Source organism: Eriocheir sinensis, unplaced genomic scaffold (genome assembly GCF_024679095.1).
Source record: "Eriocheir sinensis breed Jianghai 21 unplaced genomic scaffold, ASM2467909v1 Scaffold768, whole genome shotgun sequence".
NCBI lineage: Eukaryota > Metazoa > Arthropoda > Malacostraca > Decapoda > Varunidae > Eriocheir > Eriocheir sinensis.
This window is the reverse complement of record NW_026112129.1, coordinates 167,870-190,000: the sequence shown is the minus strand read 5'-3', so window position 1 is coordinate 190,000 and position 22,131 is coordinate 167,870. Positions and strand designations below refer to the sequence as shown.

General features: G+C 40.1%; 2 long non-coding RNA genes across 2 annotated transcripts; both read left to right on the top strand.

Annotated features, from left to right (window-relative positions):
- Positions 1-14,416: 14,416 nt before the first annotated feature.
- On the top strand, positions 14,417-18,016 carry LOC126994284 (uncharacterized). Its single transcript, XR_007748961.1, has 3 exons — positions 14,417-14,791; positions 16,744-16,928; positions 17,741-18,016. It is a non-coding gene; the product is annotated as an uncharacterized LOC126994284 (long non-coding RNA).
- Positions 18,017-18,651: 635 nt separating this feature from the next.
- LOC126994285 (uncharacterized) lies at positions 18,652-20,819 on the top strand. Its single transcript, XR_007748962.1, has 4 exons — positions 18,652-19,340; positions 20,043-20,227; positions 20,511-20,609; positions 20,780-20,819. It is a non-coding gene; the product is annotated as an uncharacterized LOC126994285 (long non-coding RNA).
- The last annotated feature ends 1,312 nt before the right edge of the window (positions 20,820-22,131 follow it).

Below are 22,131 nucleotides of genomic sequence, written 5' to 3'. Positions count from 1 at the left end.
AAAAAATAGCTCAAACCCCGCCGCACTGGCGGTACATGTTTTAAAAAACTATGCCGCAGCGGACGGGTTAATGTATTGTTGTTGTTTTTTATTTCCTGTAACCTCAAGTTCAGTATAATGTGTTGGTCAGTTTCTTGTACTATTGAGCATGATGTTTTGTACAGTACAGCAATCCCTCCTTATACACGGAGGTCAGGTTTCAAATTAGACCGTGCAATCGGCCCAACATTCTAGACCTCTTCCTTACCTCAAACCCTTCTGCTTATTCTGTCAAACTGTTCTCTCCGTTGGGCTCCTCCGATCACAATCTTATTTCTGCATCCTGTCCTATCGCTCCTGTACACCCTCTGGACCCACCGAAGAGGCGATGCTTCTGGCATTTTGCTTCAGCTCGGTGGGACGACCTGAGGATGTACTTTTCCGATTTCCCGTGGAATGATTATTGCTTCCAGGATAGAGACCCCTCTGTGTGTGCTCAGCGCATCACAGAGGTGATTGTCTCTGGAATGGAGGCATACATTCCTCGTTCTTTCTCTACTCCTCACGCTAAAAAGCCTTGGTTTAATCTCTCGTGCTGTCAATGATAGAGGTAGCTCACAAAAGATACCAGAGCCTTCAAACTAATGCTAATTATGAACTTTACATTTCTGCCCGAAATCGTGCCAAATCTATTCTCCGACTAACCAAAAATTCTTTCATTAATAGAAAATGTCAAAACCTTGCTTTCTCTAACTCTTCCCGTGACTTCTGGCATCTAGCCAAAAACATCTCCTCCAACTTCACTTCTTCATCTTTCCCTCCACTCCTCTGTCCTGACGGCAACACCCCAGCAAACAAATCTACGTCGTCACCACGTGACGGTCACGTGGCGCTGTTGTTGTAGGGACGTTATATTTCTACATGAATTTCACGTAGATGTGTCGACACGAATCGACGTGGAAAGAACGTCGAAATGCACGTGAAAAAGTCCCTTGAATTCCACTTGTGGAGCACTTTACTTTATTCTCCCCATATATATATATATATATATATATATATATATATATATATATATATATATATATATATATATATATATAAGGAGCTGCGGTTGTGTGTGTGTGTGTTCACTAATTTTAAAAATAAAGACTTCTTACTAAGTTGAGAGGGAATAGCAAAACTGGAGAAATGAGGATCAGAACTCACCTTGTATTTTGGGCCACCTTTCCTCTTAGGAGCATGCTTCAGGGCCTCACTAATTTGATGCTCCACTGCAGAGGTTTTTGCTTCTTTGTAGGTTCTCATGCATGCTCCTTTGGGTAAAGAAACCAAAGCATATGAATGTCAGACAAATTTTTGTTTTAGTGTCAAGCATAGGACACACTATTTTCATAACATTACTACATATACTGCTTTGAGTCAGATGAAAACAAGCAATTCTGCACACTTACTGATGATAACTTTGCAGATGGGAAGATCACTAAATGGTAGCTTCCCTTTCTTTCCTTTGAGGCTGTAAAACGACCACACGGAATTCGTTCCAAGCTTTTTAAAAATCCTCCGGACAGCATCGCCAAGGCTGTGCCCTCCAAAAGATGACAAATACAGTGTCTGCAACAAATAGTAGGACCATAAATACAAGAAGATATGATTCTTCAAGACAAAAATAATCTTATATCAATATTCAAAATATCATGAAACTTTCTCATATTCAAATTTATACATTTTTATTTTACCAAATTCCTTTTGAAAGATTGATCAGCCAATTTAGAGTTTAGGTCATCCAGTTCCTCCAAGCTGCTTACTGGAGCTGGCAGTACACCCTCCACATCATCCCCTAGCCCACTGGAAGAAGACTGTAGGCAGCTTAACATCAGCCGCTGGTTTTCCTGGATTGTCTTGAAGTTTGCCATTACAGCGCTCTTGAACTCTGCATCAGGAAGAAAGATTTTCAGTCACAAAGTAATATTTCTAGAAGGTTGATTGTTACTGTCACTGGCAGACTATGAAAAAAAATGCAAGTTTTAATTTTTAAATACACTTAATACGTAAACAATGAAGGCATGCTCTACCTGCAAACTCTGTCTGTGAAACAGGTACAAGTTCTGTTGCACCTCGGTCTGATGAAGCTGTCAGAAATTTAATGTGTATAAGCACCTTGTGTGTGTGTGTGTGTGTGTGTGTGTGTGTGTGTGTGTGTTTCTATTAATTTCATATATCAGCATTGCAGTTTAGGTCTACCCTGAGATGAGGTGAATGAAAATAAATCACTTTGTATAATCATAAGGATATGGATTTCGTTTACATATCATACAAATTAAAATTACCTGATGTGTATTTTTTTTTCAAATCTTGTGCGTTAACATGTATTATTTCTGAGGACCGTGATGAGGATCTGGTTTTGAAGGATGCATCAGACCATTCTGTAGGGAAAATGGTAATAAAAATAATAGTGGAACTTATATAACTACTATGGTGAAAGTTTCTAAAGACAGAAATTTGTAAATACAAGCTTTGTTGTCATACATACCTGGGGAGGAAAATCTTTCATGAACAACTGAGTGTTTGGTATGATGCGAGCTTGTTTTGGAAAGTCCAACTGAAAGGTAATTGGGTACAAATTCACTGTATGTTGTGGTTCTTAACTCATGGAATTGTGAACATATTCGCACACATACTGGCAAAAGTTTCGTGCAATATAGAAAAAAAAAACATGCTTACCATTTAGGTGAGGAGATTGTGGCAGAACAGCTACAGATGGAGTGTGGGAGAACTCAGGATTATCGCCTTCATCTGTATAAGTTTACGAGCATACTAGTCATTTTGAGTTTGTCTTGTTGTCATAATGAATTAATTAAGGACACATATATGAACAAACCATTCTGTTCAATTGCCAGCATAAGCTATTACAAACCAAAGAATATAATAACGTATAAGAAAAATCTTACCATCAGCTTCATCTGAGAAGTCATATCTAGCAGGCTTTTTGGTAGCTCTGCTTTTTGGACCTTCAGGTTCTGTTTCAACATTTGACGTAACCTCTGCTCTCCTGGACAGTTCCTGGGCCTTGCTGTAGGTTTCTGTGGCGCAAAAAAAATTTACGTATGTAGTTTAAATTTTCATACATGGCATTACAAGCATAAAATTATTCAGATGTTAATAATAATTTACACCTGTCATACCTGCAGATGAAAAAATCCTTATCTCGTATGAATTCCATTTTTCTTTATCTGGGATTTCTTCCTTTTTCACCTTGGCTGCAGCACCTGCCCTTGGAGGCCAGTAACAAAACAGACCCTGAAATTAAAAGATTAGCACACTGTTAATATCAACGATGCATATACAAAACCAAGATTTATATTTCAAGTACTTATATCTTAACTGTCAGAGAGTATTTGTATAACGAGCAAGATCATCTGTCTGTTACTCCTTAAACCCGTTAGCATGCACCATCAACATCTTTAAAGGGAAACTCACTTTTTCTTTATGCATTATCCATGACTTGGGAACAACTTCAACTGCCTTTTCATCCAGAAACTCCACAACTACAAATGACATCTGTTAAAATATATTTAAAATTAATGATATATTTCCATGATCACAGGCAGCAAATTCTACACTGTAACCATTTAACATTCAAACTTTTCTACTTAAAAGTTTCCTCACCTGATAGTTTTCAGAATTCATGCAGTATTGCTAGGATTTTTGTGTGTCTTCCACTTCTACTATGTACCATAATTGCCTTTTGTTTTAGGTCGATTTTTAATAAATTTCATATAACTTTTTGCTGTATTTATCTGATAAACTCCAATAATCTTGGAATCACATGGGTCATTAAATGCTGATTCTGTTCTGTTGTACACTCTGCACAGTATTTTCTGGTTTCCTTCATCATCTCTTTGGTGTGATAAGGCCACTGCTTCACAACAAGATGAATCATCCAAAATATATGTATTGTCAGGTTTGTTAGTGCAGATGATTTTCTTAAACTTTGCAGGTTTCATTTCACCTGGGTCATTCTCCAGTTCATGAATTCTTTTTACAACTTGTGATAAAGCATTTTTTCCTGATCTAACCATTTTCTTCAGTTTATACAGATAGTTCTCAAATGGAAATGCTGCACAGACATCCAAGCTTCCAAACCAACCAGTAAAAAAATTATAGATGTTAGTCTACATGTTAACTACTTTAATTGTAATGCCCATGCATTGTGTATGTGTGTGTGTGTGTGTGTGTGTGTGTGTGTTCATAGTGCTTAAATACAAAACATTACCTTAAAAAAACTCGTTTACTTGAAACCAGAATGGCAGGCAGGTACAGAAGCAAGGGCAAGTACAGCTACACCAAGGATTATGGCATTCACACCCTTGGGATATGTAGTTAATTATGGTGGAAATTGTATTCTGCAGCTCCAGAGAACAGCTGATGCGTAGAATGACGTATGTGCCATCAAATGATACACTAATGTCCATTGCAGGGATCCCACTGTTTGAAGCTGTTGTCTTTGTCATTCTGTCAGTGGAAAAAAAAAGACTTACAAGTTCCTGGATTCTTACTTTATAATGCCATCCTCTTATTATAGATAAAGCTACTTACTGTCTGTCAGGCCTAAAAACCTCCAATATATAAAAATTACATAATTACACCTCAGCCGCGATGTTACCAGGCCACACACAGACTACGTGACAGCTATACACTTATATAATTCCAACCGCGCACTTAAAACACCAGAATATAAGTAAACTAAGTGAAAATGTGTAACACTAAATCACACATAAAAACCACATGTGATTACACCAAAATTATGTTAGATAACAGCTAGCCAGACCACGTACGTGACGCCTCTACACACTTAAATGCTTACAAAACATGCACGCACTTAAAAAATCATTATGGCATTCACACCCTTGGGATATGTAGTTAATTATGGTGGAAATTGTATTCTGCAGCTCCAGAGAACGCTTTAAAAAGTATTACACTCCTCCAGTGGCGAAACTAGGGGGGTCTGATTGGGGGGGCAGACAGGGGGGCAGTGATCTGTTTAGGGGGGGCATGAAGTAATGGGGTACACTAGTCCAGGGAAGCGTTCTTCTGGGATTTTTAAATTTTCAATTCCAGAAAAATACTGCTATTTTGGCCAGAATTCTAAGCTGTGGATGAATTTAGCCTTAAATAAATGTATCCAAGGCTTATGTAAACTAAGATAGACTCCACTGATTATTTAAAATTTTGTCTCCTTTCACCTACATTGAAGTCCTATAAGCACCAGAAAAAAACATTTAAAAGCAGGTGAATTTTAATGACAACTTTATTATAAACAGGGCTGAAAAAATCCTTTTTAAGAAAAGTTTTTTATTCCTCCAACAGTTCAACTGTTTTAAAAACAAAAAATTACTTGACATAATTTTCCACTTTTCACAGTTTAATTGAAATTCCATGCCAATCTACACTTGAATTTAGCAATTACTATATATGTTACAGTAAGATTGTGAGTTAGATTTCGTGAATTTAGTGAATTTAGAATGGATTTTTTTTGCTATGTTATGGAGTCTAATCTAACCTAACATCTAAACTTTACCGAACCTAACCATCCCTACCCAACCTTACCATAACCTGACTAAAACAACCTGACCTTTCTTAGCCTTACACAGCCTGAGAGACTCAGAGAGAGTAACATAACATTGGATTGTTTTATAAATAAAGTTAGTTTAGGACAGGTAATGTTGGTTTATGGTAAGGTAGGTTAGGTTAGGTAATGTTAGTTTAAGTTAAATTACATTCCATAACATAGCAAAATGAAAATCTGTTTCATTAAATTCACTAGTGATTTCATGAAATCCCTACCTTCATAATCTTACTGTAACTATAACATACAGCATATACAAAATAGCCAGAGTACTGACGAGATCAGTGTCTAAAACAACTGAATTTTTCTGTTGTTGTGTCTACCCACAAATCTGTCCAAAAAGAGATCTAAACTTAATTTTTTTGCCCTCTTGCGATGAATAGCAATTACACCAAGAGAATCAAGTTTGGTATCACAGACTGTACTTCTAAGATAATTTTTTATCATTCTGAGTGAGGAAAAACTCCTCTCACAAGAGGCTGATGTTGGAGGCATAACCAGTGCAATGTTTAGTAACCGATACAAATCGGGGAATGCTTCCTTGTATGGAGCCAAGAATGAAGAAAATGCAACCATGCTCCGTATCTCCTGACTCTCGGATTTCTTTCTGTCAACAAGTATTTTGCCTTGTCTTAGATCTACACTAATATATTCTGTATAAATTGCAAACTGAACTGACATAGTTTTAAGTTTCTGACAATACAGAAAAAGTGGAGAGCTAGGTTCCAAACAATAGATACTTGAGGAGGGACTTGTTTGGTTCATCAAATCTTGTTGCAAGTTCTGCTAAAATTCTGTCCAAGACAGGGTAAAACAATTTTGAACGATACTCTTCTTGAGATACCACATCCTGCTGGCCAGTTGTCGTCATCACAACACTCTCCTTCAATCTATCAGGTATTCTTCTAACTCTTCTCGGTGCAGGAGGGACAGTGTCAATGCTTACTGAATGAGCTAAATTGATAGGACGTTGCCAGATAGATTTCCACGTATCTTCTTGACGTTCACTTGCCAGATCTTCCGTAACAGAGTCTATCATATCTGCAGCAGCAGATAGGTTAAGGGAGGGTGACTGTAACATGTCTGACAAAAGCTTAGTTCTCTGTAATAAATGTGTAAACATTGCTAGACAAACAATAATATCAAATGTGAGGCTTGCAAGTAAGCACCTAGCATCATGAGCTCGTTTGCCAGAATGAGTTTCAGCTATTTTGTCTAATGTACTTACGATACATGGCAAGGTATCTAGGATGACTTTGCAGGCCATATACTGACAAGCCCACCTTGTGTCACTCAGTTTCTTTAATGTCTGTGGTTGCTTGCTTGTTGCTTGTTCCTGTTGCTCTTGCAAAAATAATTCATGTGCAGTGTGAGACGACATGAACATGTACAACTCCTGAATGAAGGAAAAAAAGTTATCTGCTTTTTTCACAGACTTAACACTTTCAACAAGCACAAGGTTGAGGCGATGGTTGTAGCAGTGGATATATACTGCATGGGGAGCATGTTCTTCTCTAAACAAAGCCTGTACTCCTCGATTTCCCCCACTCATTACCGATGCTCCATCATAAGTTTGGGCAACACAATTAGCTGGATTAATTCCACAGTTGGTGAGAATTTCATAGAGCTTGTCTTTGAGATGTTCAGCATTTAGTTGTTTAAGGTGAATGAAACCTAGAAATTCTTCATGAATAGAATTGTCATACATGTAGCTTAATGACCACTGAGCCCTGGTCCTTCTTGCTGATATCGTTCGTTTCGTCCATCATGACAGCATATTCACTGCTAGCATTCACCTCTTGGCTAATTTCAGTCCTGATCATTTCTGCCAGAATATCAAGAACTTCATTTTGGATTTTGGAACTTGTATAGTTGTTTCTGAATCTCAGCTTCTTTTTCACAATGTCATCATGATCTGATATTGCTTCCATAATTTCTAAAAAGTTGCCCTTATTTTCACTGTCCTTGTCTTCTATGACCTCTTTGAGCTATTTTTTGCCTTGCTGTTAGACATAGCACTTTTGCAACAACTTTGATGTAATGCCGATTTTCACTGACAATCTTTCCATGTTCAGTACTTAATGATGCTTCAATTGTCTTTCCCTGTTTCACTCTGTGCTTCAAACTCCTTCCATGCAGTGAAGGTCAAACTGTGATAGTCACTGCGCCGTGCTGGGCAAATCCAGCATCTTTTTCGGTTGCTTTCTTCCATTGGCGATAGCCAACAAAAGTGAAATTGTTTTCAGACCTAGACTTGTTGGGAACAGGAAAGTTCCTGCAAGAGAAACAGTATGCAGCATCTTGAGAAACAGAGTATTCCAACCACGTGCTGTTGATACCAGGCTGATCTGAAAGATCTTTTCAAGTTCCAAAGCGGGTCACAGGAAATACACACGATGAAGGTTGCACAGGCTTGTCTAACCGACCAGAACTGATATCACTAGGTCCTGGGGTCGGGAAGTTTCAGCAGGCTCGGGGTAATTATTCTCCGTCTCGGGCCCGGCATAGGGTCTTTCTGATTCTGAATAAGGTTCTTCATCACTTTCAGAAATGTTACTGTCATCCGAAGAATCATCAAGAAATAACACATCTTCTGTAACTTTGCCTGCATCTGATTTCTTACTGCTGTCACTCTCTGCAGATGCATTACCCTTTCGCTGGCGAAAAATGTCTTAATGTTGGCCTGCATCTTGAAAGCATTGCCTCAGCCTGGTCAGCCAAGAGTCACCGAGTCAGCCTGTACACAAACGAAATATGTTTTAGCAGGCCACCGGTCTTTACAGTATGCACACAAATTACATTTTAAAGTAGCTGATTTAGTCTTAGTGCGAAGTGTGGTGTACACATTACGCTGTACAAACCCTAAAGGCGCAGTCACACGAGCAGTTATTTTTGGCAATTTATTTTGGCAATGTATCACTGAAATGGTTACACGAACCAGGGTAATAGGTTAGGGCTCCTATGTGAATTAGTTTCAATAATTAGATGATTAGGTTGGATCAGGTTAGATTTGACTGAATTGGCTAAGTTAAAAAGATTTAAATTTAGGTTGGGTTTAGTTCTCAAAGCCTTTTGACCAGTCACCAAGCGGGATCCTTATACTAAGGGACTACTTCCAAAGGGCAAAAAAGAAATCAGTCGTGTTATTAGTATTATTTTCGGTTCATTGTACAGAAGGCTCAATTAAACTGCCACTAGGAAAAAAAAAATACCCCTGGAAATGCCTACAACTGTGAATGCCTTGTTAAATATGTGTTCTTGGCGGCTATGTTTAAGAATAGGTACGACCATTACATTTATACGAAACAATGCCTTTGATAATGGCTGAGGTAAAAAGAAATCATCAGTTATCTCCATCGCCGGAGTAATCCGAGCGAGGGATACCTTAATATATTCTTTCCATCCCGGCCGCACAAAGAGAAAGGTTATACACGGACTAACAGTTGACTGCTATATGCGAGCCGGACCTCATCGACATGCCTCAAAAAATTGAAAATGCAAGGAACTGAACTTCATCATTCCAAGCTCGTGTATCTGCACAGATCCAACTAATCATGAAAACCGAGGGATGATGGCATTGTCCTTGTCATTACTTTTATCAAATGCCATTGTGATATATAATCATTGTTAACACTACTACGTACGGACGGAGCCGCCCATCGAGAAGCAGGTGCCCTTGGGAGTTGGGACAGAAGATGACGCCCGTGAAATCACTCCCAATCCCGCGGGAGTAGCAAAGCATCACCCACCATACAGTACACGTGCACCACGGTCACCACCATCTTCTTCTTCTTCTTCTTTTGACCTGTAACGCTTTGTATCGCTTCTTAGGTCCTCCTCCTCTCGTTCCTCCCTTCTTATTCACACAACTTTCTTTTCAGCGTTATGTAATTTTCTAATCTGAAATAAAGCCACTTATATTCACTTATACGGACATTTGTGCCCTTTTTTCCCAGCACTGCGCGAGGAACACTTTTGCCAACTTTACCATTTTTCTTTCTGTTTCCTTTTTGTCTCCATGCAGCCCCAACACCGTGCAGATCGCCCCGTTTTCCTCCTCTAGTCTCCTAGCCCACTCCTCTCCGCCTATTACCATCACTACTCCTGCCACCAACTCCCCTCTCTGCCTCTCATAGTTGCTGCATTCCACTATTAGGTGTTCTACTGTTTCCATCTGCCCCGTCCTACAGCTACAGTTCCCCCGTCCCTGTTCCTGCCGTTTACCTCCAGGGTTCCTGTTCTTGCTTTAAACAATAGTTTGCTCCCCCAGTCTCCTACATGCCAGTGTACTCCCTCTGGTTTCTGTTTCCTGCTGTACCATTTTAGCGTTGACTTGCCACTCATTCCTTCCTGCCATCTGACTTGTCCGTTCCTTTCTACTGCCTTCTTCACATCCCTGATCTCCATTTCATTCCACTCTTCCCTCAGGTGTTCTCTCCTTTTCCACCTCTCTAACTCTTTCCCCCAGGTGGACTTGTTTCCACTTTCTTGCAGTATTTTCTTTGCCCATCTCTCCTCACTACTCTTTTCAATTTTCTTAAGGAAGCCTAACTTGCCCTTTACAATTCTTTCCTTGAATGTACTCCATCCCATATCTCCTCTGACGGCCTCTACCGCTGTGCTCCTAGGGGCTCCTAATCCCCACCGGCCTACTGTGTTCTGAACCTTTTCCAGCTGTGCGATGTCCCCTTCTCTGTAGTGCGTTATCTCTGATCCATAGAGGCAATATGGTACACCTACTCTTTCCACAGACTTCGCCCTACATCATATTTGTTTACTACTCTATTGCCTCCATTTATTATCATCCCTGACATCCTCCTTGCCTTCCCTTCATTCACTTTCCTCTGTTTCTCCCCTCCTATGCCTTCCTTGCTAACCTCCATTCCTAGGTACATATATTTATCGACTACCTCCAGCACGTTGTTTCCTAGTACCCATTGGTTACTGCCTCCACTACCAAACTCCATAACCTTACATTTTCTTTCACTAAATTTCAGGTCCCACTCCCTCCCATATGCCTGAGCTATGTGCAGGATCTCCTCCATCTCCTCTTTCCTCTCCGTCATCAACACTACATCATCAGCGTAAGCCAGGCACCCTAACTTCTCTCCTCCTATCTCTACCCCTTTCCCGGCTTTCCTAATTCTCACTATCAGCTCCTCGAGGTACATGTTGAAAAGCGTCGGGGACATCACACAGCCTTGTCTGACTCCTACATTACTTTCTAACCACCCAGTAGTGACGTCTCCTAACGTGAACTGCACCTCATTTCCCTCATATAGGCTCTGTATTATATTTACTATCTTGTCATCTACACCTACATGTCCTAGCAGTCTAATGAGCTTTTCTCTGTTCACTGTGTCGCGCGCCTTTTCAAGATCTATGAATACTAGGTATAACTCCTTCCTCTTCAACTTGTTCCTTTCAATAATCTCTTTTAAGGTAAATATATTTTCCAGCCCTCCTCTGCCTTTCCTAAATCCACTCTGTTCCTCTCCAAGCACCTTTTGCATCTCTATCCAGTTCTTAAGCTTTTCGTTTATTACTATTCCAAACACCTTTGCCATGGTGTTCATGATAGCTATTGGCCTATAATTTCCTATCTCTGCTTTATCCTTTCCCCCTCCTTTATGTATTAGAGTTACCCTGCTCTTTTTCCAGTCCTGTGGTACCTCCCCTTCCTCCAGAACCTCCTTGCAGATATTAAAAATAACCTTCTTGACTGCATCTCCTCCATACTTGAGGAATTCTCCTATAATGTCATCTGTTCCTGCCGCCTTCCCATTCTTCAACATTTTCAGTGCTCGCTCTACCTCCCCTATTTCTATTCCTACCTCCTCCATTTCCTTTCTGTCACTGTAGATTACCATGTTCTCTATTCCTCTATCCCCTGTATCTATCTTGATTACCTTACTCCAGTACTCTTCTATTACAGTCACCCCCCGCCGTTCGCGGTCTCACCCATCGCGGTTTCGCGTATTCGCGGTCAACTAATTGTGACCCCCCCCCCCCGCTTATACGCGGCCCCAGTTTCGCGTATACGCGGATGCATTGACGCTAAATAGGAAGGCAGAGAGGAGGGAGGGAGGCAGAGAGGAGGGGGGAAGGGAGAGAGGAGGGAGGAAGGCAGAGAGGAGGGAGGGAGGGAGGCAGAGAGGAGGGTCACACTAGCACTTTTTCCGTCGATTAATGCCATTTCCGTCGATTTTTCATCGTTCCGCATGAACTTATCGCATGAATTTGTCAGACGATCAGGATCGTTTCCGACTGCAAATTTCCGCCTTTGTTTACATTTCCAAGACCAAGACCGAGACTTTCCGCGTGGCTTCAACCTGTCTCAAACGCTCTCCTGCAGTGACAGCCTTCCTCATCCTGGTGTCACTTCTGGCAATGAGAGGTGTCACTAACTCCAGAAGTCTGTGGTACTGGCTCTTGTCCAACCTGATCCAATTCTTCAGAGTCTCATGATCCTCTAAACTCAGCTCTTTTAACAGCCTGTGGTACACACTTTCTCTTTCCCGACGAGCCAACCATGAGCGCATCCATGCATGCTTTTTGGCTTGTTTAGCTCGTCTAAGTCTCACAATACACAGTATTAGGTTCAGAGCAGCGTATCTTTGCCGCAGCGTGGACTCCATGTTTGTTTACACTCCTTGGTCTGTGCCGACGGAAAGTTTCAGACGAAACACCGTTTGTGTGTGACAGGCCGCAGCCAAGATATCGACGATTTTCAGAAAAACGACGGAAAAAGTTGACGGAAAAAGTGCTAGTGTGACACCGCCTTTAGGTTGCTCCTGAGTGACGTCACGGTTAGACTGTGACGTCATGCTTTCCTATTGGCCAGCAGCTCACTCAGGGACGACTGCTATTGGTCGAGATTTTCTCATAGCAACATTATCCTAAAAAAAAAATAATTCACGCGCCGCCACACTGCAGTGTTGCCAGATTGGGCTACTTATTGCAAATTGGGCTACTTTTGGGAACGAAAAAAACATGTTTTATATGACGTGTCATATAAAACATGTGACTTCCCCAAATGCATATTTTCCCATAGGGTTATAGTCCCGCCGTTCGCGGTTTCGCGCATCGCGCCGAAGTCCGGGAACGAAATACCCGCGAACGGCGGGGGATGACTGATCTACCTCTTTCCCTCCTAGGTTCCTCTTCAGTCTTTTCCACCCTTCTTTTTCTCTCTCTCCTCGGGGTAGATTGTTTAGTTTCTCTGCCTGCAGTCTCTCCCAATCAGCAATCTTATTATTAATTAAGATCTGTGTCGCCTTCTGCACCTTCCTATAACTGCTATACGCCGCCTCCCATTCCTGTCTGTGGTGCTCCCCTTCTTTCTCTGTCAATTTCCGCAACTTTCTTTGCCTTCTGTTTTCTCTTTTTCTATCTCCTATTGCTTTTTCTACTTCTTCATCCCACCAGCCTTTCAGTCTCCTTTTTCCTACCTTGTACTTCTTTATACCTATTGATATCTTTGCCTCCTCTGCTATTACCTCTTTTACCTGTTTTTCCCACTGATCACTTGTCCTGTTGCCTTTCTCTATTTCCCTACATAGCTTTCCATCTAGGTTATCCTTATATTTCTCCCAGTCGGGATTCAGCGTGTCCCATTTTGTCTTCCACTCTGTCTTCATCTCCTGTTCCTGTTCCTTCCTCCCTCCCTTTCCACATGTCACACCTATCATTATATGGTCTGATATATCTACCTCCTCTTCCTTCCATATCCTACATTTGCTTTTCTCCACTGCCTCACTTGCCATGATATAATCTATAGCTGATGCTGCCCCTCTGTCCCTCCAAGTTATTGGGTCCTCAAGCTCCCAGTTCTTAATTTTCAAATTAGCTGACTCCGCAAATTCTAGCAACATGTGTCCATTTCTGTTGACTGGTGCATTATTTAGGCCTATGTGTCCATTGAAGTCTCCCATTACAATCCACTTTTCTTTTCCTACCCTGCCGCTAATTTCCATTAATGCACCATACAGCTTCCTATTTTCCTCCCGGTTTTCTGCCCCTTCTACTCCCATATATACCACTGTCACCCACCATTCTTCCTTCAGGTCTGTCACCTTAACTGTGATCAGATCTCCCTTGTTGTATCCTAACTTTTTCTCAGTTTCTTCCAATAAGTCTACCTCCGTTACCTTTCTTCCCGCCCTCTCCTTCACTATCACACCCACTCCTCCTCCCTTTTTCTCTCCTACTTTCCTTCCTCTCCCTATACACAGCCAGTCACCTTCCTGCCACTGTACCCTGCCATGCCACCCCGTTTCTCCTACTCCGATCACTTCAATGTTTTCACCCTCCTTCAACAAAATTCTCCACTTCCCTTCACTCCAGCCTCTCGTGTTCAGGAAGGCGAAACACATCTGCCTTCTCATGGCCTCATGCTATTTTCTTTCCTGTTTAACTCCTCTGTACTGCGCCCACTCCACTATGTTCCAGCCTGCCCACACTTTTCCAATGGTGGACAGATGCACTCCATCTCCTGCCCACACTCTTTTCCAGGCCATATTTTCACTGAGCTGAAGACCGTCACACTGCCACTCTTCAGTCTTTTTCATGCACTGTGTGTTCACCCACTTCCTTTTCCACTCATACGCAGTGCCCTCCTTGTTTCGCCTCCTCGGCACACTCATCACTAGCACTTTTCCTGGAACCCCGTGATTTCACTCACTGAACTATTTCCTTCTTCTTCTTCTTCCTCCTCCTCCTCCTCCTCTTCTTCTTCCTCTTCCTCCTCCTCCTCCTCCTCCTCCTCCTCCTCCTCCTCCTCCTCCTCCTCCTTTCGTCGCCATCCCAGAAGAGCGATCAGTGTTTTCCTTGTGCTGTTTCTTAACGTTCCTTGTGCTAACACACGCACGAGACTGCACGCAAATCATGTATCCACTAGGTATGCATCATAGTAACACATATATGCATCAATTCATACCTGTCAGCGAAGTCTTGTTAACGAACATAACGTGAGCGAACATAAACAAACAAAGGCCAGCTGATAGCAGTCTCACGCCAGAGTGTCCACCACAACAATGGCTTCGGATCTCCGCGACAGGATTTTCCATTTTAATGAGAATTTAGTCCCGCTTAAGCAACTAATTCTTAACAACCAGTATCCACCAGGCTTGACTGGAAATCAAAGGAGAATTTTGAGAAGACAGAGGGAACATCACATGATAAAAGGTGAGTACTGATCGAGTGAAAATAGTTTATTGTTTCGGGGAAACAACAAAGGGGTACTCTTGCATTTAATAAACTCTGGTTTGTTGAAAAAGCCAGTCAGCCTGAATAGCACCCGTGGAAAGTGGCAGCCACAAGCTGAGCAATACAGTGGTTTGTGTTTTATGGTTCCAGGGCTGAAGGTCAGCTCAGGCTAGGGCAGGTCATACCCAGTCTTGCCCCCCCCACATAATTATCAGAATTTATCTACCATCCCTAAGGAAATCCCCTTCATTAAGAACTATGAAAGGGAAAAAGAAGGCCTGGGCCACTTAAGGAAATGGCCATAAGTGTCTAGGAAGTGCTTTGGCTGTACAAAATAGAACACTACAAAGATGGCCACCCATGATGTGAACAAAGGCACCCAAGGCAGGCCAGCCATGTGCTGCCAGGTCAAGTGGGCAAATTACCCTACTTTCCCCCTTAAAATTACCCTGTTTGCTTTAAAATTACTCAGTTTGCCATCTGTTTTATACATAAACACACACACACACACACTATATATATATATATATATATATATATATATATATATATATATATATATATATATCTATCTATATATATATATATATATATATATATATATATATATATATATATATATATATGGTCAAATGTAATATTCATACTCATCAGTGTGTACTGCTGTGTAGAGTTGTTGGTAAACCATGTCATGCCTGAGAATAGAAATTAAAGTGTTTGGTGACTATATTAAGAAAATTACATTAAAAGAATCCTGATGGATCCTAGCATCATGACTCATGAGGACTGACTTCAGTTTGTGAGTATGTAGTACTATGTTATATTCAATGTATAGGCTCTCTCTCTCTCTCTCTCTCTCTCTCTCTCTCTCTCTCTCTCTCTCTCTCTCTCTCTCTCTCTCCTAAATAGCTAGATTTCAGAGGGTTTTGCAGTCTGTGGTGAAATTACTCTAGAAATCTGTCTTTGTCTATGCTTCTACCCCATTACCCTGATAGTGTTCAGATTACCCAAAAAACAGGGTAATTACCCTGCACCTGGCAGCACATGATGTGCTTGGCAGTGTTACATAGATTATGACACCCTGGCTAGTGAGAATGAAGAATGTATGCAATCTGCACGGTTGCAGACCATCAGTGGCACACACAACACTGCAAACGCTAATCTCCATGGGAAATCCATAAAAGAGTGGAAGAGATACATGGTCAAGGGAGGAGACTAGAGGCCAGTAGACAAAGACACTCCTTCACCCTAAAGGCACACAATTTCCCAGAAGCCAGAACAACAGAGGCAGAGGTGTTGAGCTACCAAGTGGAGAAAAGAAGTCATTTTGAAGGACCTGTAATTATACCATAAAAAAGACTGTACATTTGGCTAAAATGGAATCAGCTGTCCTTATGAACACTCAAAATCATGCCCAAAGCTCCTCACACTTGGCTTGGACAAACAGATACACAATGCAGACAAGGGAAGCATTGTAAAGACTTGCACCCAATTTGAAAAATTTTGTTGAGTTTTGAATTAATATAACAGTTTCTTGTCAAAATCACATTCTATATTACTGAAATAATAGGCCTGGCCAGCGATGGTCAGGGCTGCCACTCAGGGTGCCTCGCCATAACTGTTATTTTGTCCTTCAACTGCTGTGCTAAATCCCCTCACTCACAGAATTTTCTGATGAAGAAACAGTAAATTTTAAAATTAAATCAAATCTAACCTAACTAATCTCCTAACTTAAGGCTTTGCGTCTTAACCCCCTTGAAAATTAAGAAATTTATATCATTGTTATTTCTAAATTTTTCAACCTAGTTCAACTGTGAAAATGTTGAGATCTATTCAATGAAACGGTTAAGGTTTGATTGTTTCATGGATGCTGTAAAGCAGTATATAATACCATTACTTTTACATGTGGTAAAGTTATCCTTTTGTTACAGAGAACCAGCTGTATCGCAAGAGAAGAAACAAATGGGTTCAGATTCCTTCAACACTGGGAGAAGTGATGGATATTCTGCTTTTTTATCATGTCACAAGTGGCTGTCATGCTGGTGTTGATAAAACCAAGTCCAGGATTTCTGACCATTATTACTGGCTTGGTATGTCAAGGGACGTCATTGCATATGTAAGTAAATAACACCTTCAGGTAAAAGTTTTATTGCACTTTTATCTGTGTATATTTTAGTTATTAGTTGTATTTTTTGAAGTCCACAAAAGTGAAGGTTCAGATCATAGGTTTAGGAATTAACAAATTTCACACTCAGAATATAAAATATGTAGTATATTACTGAAATGCATACTGTACTATCTGTTTCTCTTTAATAATGCTAATATCTCTTTCTATTTTTTATTGATATTTCCACGCTGACTGCTCTTCTGAACTTGCTAACTGCATGCCTCACCCCCTCCCGCAGCCCCGCTGCACGCAATTTTCTACTCATGCTCATCCCTATTCTGTCCAAACCCCTTATGCAAGAGTTAACCAGCATCTCCACTCTTTCATCCCTCATGCTGGTAAACTCTGGAACAATCTTCCTTTATCTGTATTTCCTTCTGCCTATGACTTGCACTCTTTCAAGAGGAGGATATCAGGACACCTCTCCTCCCGAAATTGATCGATTTGGATATATCTATCAATTCTTTTTTGGGGAAGCAGCTAAAGCGGGCTTTTTTTTCATTATCTTTTTTTTTGTGCCCTTGAGCTGCTTCCTATGTTTAAAAAAAAAAATCCACCAAGACAGTATATAATTTTGTCTGCCTTCTGTTTAAAGTCAGCAACATCACAATGTGATAGTGTTATTTCCATTTAATACTTGATATTAGCAACACATCAAAAATAATTATGCCACAGCTACAATTCTTTACAGAATCAGGATAGAAGCACAATAACCCTGCCTACCTTTCAGGTTTACTACATCCTTTCTTTACTTTTTTCAGATATCAACTTGTACAACTTGCCAGACTTTTGAGGTTGTAAAGACACAAGCTCCCACACTTAAACAAATTAAGGTGTCTCAACCCATGGAAGTCGTAGGCATGGATCTTATTGGTAAGTGTTTTGGTGTATTTATCGCCTCTACATCAATGGATAATATTTAATAATGTTTAGTCCATTTCTTTCATGCTTTGTTGGTGGACAGACGGAATGAAACAGATTATAGTTATTGCTGTCAAATTAACACACACACATATTTATACATGTGTGCAGTATCTGTCATAATATTGTTTAAGACTGAAGATTTTGATATTTTTTATCAATGTACTGAAGCTGATGATTGTCAAAATTTAGTATAATTGTTAGTGTCATCACTATTTGTCAAACTACATTAGTGTAGCATATTAATTGTCCATTATGTAAATTCCAGCTATTGTCACATGGATTTCCATGCTTGTTTTCAATTTACCATAATTTCTTGAGCAATAGGTTAAGGCTAGATCTAGTGGAATATATATATATATATATATATATATATATATATAGATATATATATATATATATATATATATATATATATATATATATATATATATATATATATATATATATATATATATATATATATATATATATATATATATATATATATATATATATATATATATATATATATATATATATATATATATATATATATATATATATATATATATATATATATATATATATATATATATATATATATATATATATATATATATATATATATATATATATATATATATATATATATATATATATATATATATATATATATATATATATATATATATATATATATATATATATATATATATATATATATATATATATATATATATATATATATATATATATATATTGTATTCTGTTTTAACTGTAATATTGCAGTGTTCTTCCTTAGTTACATCTGTTGCTTTGTAGTTTCTTAGCTTCACCTTTTGCTCCTTTAAGCACCTGAACACAGCTTGGCATTCATAAAATCTACTGGTGGTAAGGTATGATATACTACATGTATGACTTCTTTAGATAGTCACTTTGAAAGGTTGTCCATACTTAATAGGCCTCACCAATTTTTCAGTTCGGTTAAATCAGGAAATTTTGAACTTATGATAATGGTTGTGCACTATTTTGTACCTCCCATACTGTAACCAAGTAGGGGGGAAGGAACACCACCTCCTTACTGTCAGCTGAAGGAGAGGACATTCATGTCCCCTGATCCCTGTCACACATTCATTTGCTGCCGTGCAGTCCTGCCACAACAGTAGTTGTCACCCCGCCATGACTTCTTGTGGAAAGTTTAATATTTTCTTTAGTGTTTAGTGTAGCCTGAACGGATCACTCAACCCATGGCTATAAGCTACATAAATGTGTTAGGATGATTAACACATATATAAATAATCTTACGGTTTGTTGAAAATTACTCGATCATTGACAGTTTCTACAATGTGTGCAATATTTTTACATGCAATGCCTCATACTTTCAGATCAACAATGACTTCTGCCAGCAAATGGGAATAAAAAGGTGTGTCTCCAGCGCTTATCATCCCCAGACCAATGGTTAGTTTGGCTTAATTATACAGTATACTTTGAAGCAGGATGCTTCAGTTAACACAACTTGGGAACCAGCTTTTATTAGCTTAAGTTTTATCTGGCACTGCTTAGGGAATCATTTAGTAAAAGTTTTGTTAACAGCTTTCCTCTAATAAAGTGGTGGTGCTTATCATCCAGGGCATAACAGTTCACTTACTATTTACCAAGTATTATCAATTTAATGACGAGATTTTCTGTTCTCTTTTCCTATTACTCTCGCACGTCCTCTGCGTGTATCAAATCACACGAGAGACTAATCACAAGGAGAGAGTATTATCCGGCTGCCTGGGATTGAACCTGTGACGAGAGTGTCGGGAGAGCCACTCCTTACCGAGTTGGTTATGGGAGGATGTTCATCAGGCATAGTCACTGCAGTACATAAACAGCTTTGTTTGGTCTAAAGTACTACTATTCTTGTGCTTTTCTCGCCTTGGAATGTCATGCAGATCAGGTCCCCATTAGAGTATGGGCACTGTAAAGGAACTGCACAGCAAACAGTCTCAGGTGTAGCAGATTTATTTTCACTGAGCTTCTATAACAGTGGGATTATAAAACAGTAATGTTGCTGTGATAGTGATATGGCAGATCAGTTTGAACACATTTCCTGATATCATATGAGTTGAGTTATGTGGCTTTTATTTGGTTCTTAAGATTGGTATCCATTTCTAGGTTTGGTGGAAAGAGTAAACGGTATGGTGAAACGCCGAGTAAGCAAGCTGTTGGTTGACCGTGGCAAAAACTGGGACGAGAGTCTGCATGACATCATTTTCTCAATAAACGCTCAGCCACAGTCAGCTACGAAGTACACACCATTTTTCCTAATGTTTGGTCGGGAAGCCCACACACTTTTGGAGGTCAGTATAAACATTGTTTTTGGTGCATGTAATGCCTAAAAGTAACAGTTATTGGTGTGCATCACATTTTTAGTCAGAGAGGGAATATGCAGAAAACACTATATGATTCATGTGCTTTCAAAAACCGTAATGATAAAATCAACAGAATTATTTTTAGCACTACTGAATAAACTTATGGGGACGTTTGCATTGTCCAACTATATGTAGCTTGTGTAATACGTATTTCATGATGACCAGTATGTCTTATTGATTATGTAGTTCATGTAAATTTGCCTTCCCTCAGATCAAAGGTGTGGACTCTGACACTGACATCATAGAAGATGGCAAGCTTGAGGAATTTGTAGAAGACCATGCAACCACCTACGAAAAGGCATATGAAAAGGTGAGTCTTGACTTTACTTATAATAGTCTCTTTTGAATGGAAATTACAATTTGTAGCATGTATTACTTGCTGACATAATGTAATTGTATTTTGGTAGTACATTATTACATGGATTTGTAGTAATTTCCATATATTGGTTTTACTCTCTTTAATAAGTATTAAATTTATAGGCTCAGATCAACCAAACAAAAGCACATGCCAAGGCAAAAAGGCATCTGAAAGAAAAAATCCAAGGGGGTCAAAAGCTTTGCACTGCATGTGGGCCAGCTTGTGCTGAAACGCCAGGCAGCCAACATTGCACGCAAAGGTGGACAGTGTGATCCACTGTGGACTGGCCCATTTAGGTGAGTGACATTTTTTGCTAATCTATGAATGGCATTTGAATATGTAATTTTAGTTTTACTAATCCAGTAAGATGTGATCCACTTTGGAGTGGGTAAGAGAAATTTGTAGTTTATATATGAATGGCTTTTGAATATAATGTTATACTAATTGACAACAACACACTATTGCAAATTTTGCCTCCACAACTTCCATAAAACATAGTTGACAGTTGACTACATTTAAGCATGGTACCTATATTATGTGTGCTGTTAGATTGCATATTTTTCCTGTTGTCTTTTATGGGCATGTTTCAGTTCAGTAGTGATTGTGTTTCCTCATGTACCTATGTTGTGATGTATGTGTAGTGACCCTCTAAATCTCTCCGTTTTCTCTTAAGCCTCTCCTCTTCCTGAACCTTTTCTTCAGTCTGCCTTCATATCCACACATACCATTCCTCACTTTCTGTATTTCATCTTACCCAAGTCACTACATCCAAACACATACACATATATCATAGCTAACATTATAACAAACTCACTAACGTACATATTAACATCATATCATTAACATTGTATATATTTCTGCATATCAACCATTGTAAATATCCATCCAGGATATTAAAGTCCTTTATATACTCGAAAATAAACTGCTTCCTCAATGGAGTCATCACTGGTTATTAGTAGTGTCTTTTAACCTACAAGGCGGCCTTAGCGGACCCAAACGGCGTTGTACCAGCTACAACGTATGCTGCCTCGAAAACACACAAACAGAAATGTTTGGTTTTCGCTGTAGCGGCCTAGGCTGCCGCTACAATTGGTGACCCCGGAGTGACTTACGAGGTACACCTCGGGTATTTGCTGCTGTCGCTGCTGGCCATGCTTCGTCCGCTCCGTCGCGGCCCAAGCTACCGCCCCCGGAGGATCCACCGGCCCGCAGCAGGTCGAGCTCGTCCTCCGGCCCTCCCAACGTGACCTCTCCTGCCGCCGGCCAGTTCCTGCCCTCGCCCGCGCCACCTCGCCTCGGCCTCCCTCAAGGATTCCGCCGGCAGCCCACCCCCTACGCATGTGTCGCCTTACTCGCCGTGGTACCTCAACACTCCCTGCCCAGCCCAGCCAGCCATTCCGACGCCGCCCCTACGGCTCCCTCACCCCGCTGTACCTCGCCCCACCCAGCCCAGCCACCCGCTCCTACGGGTAAC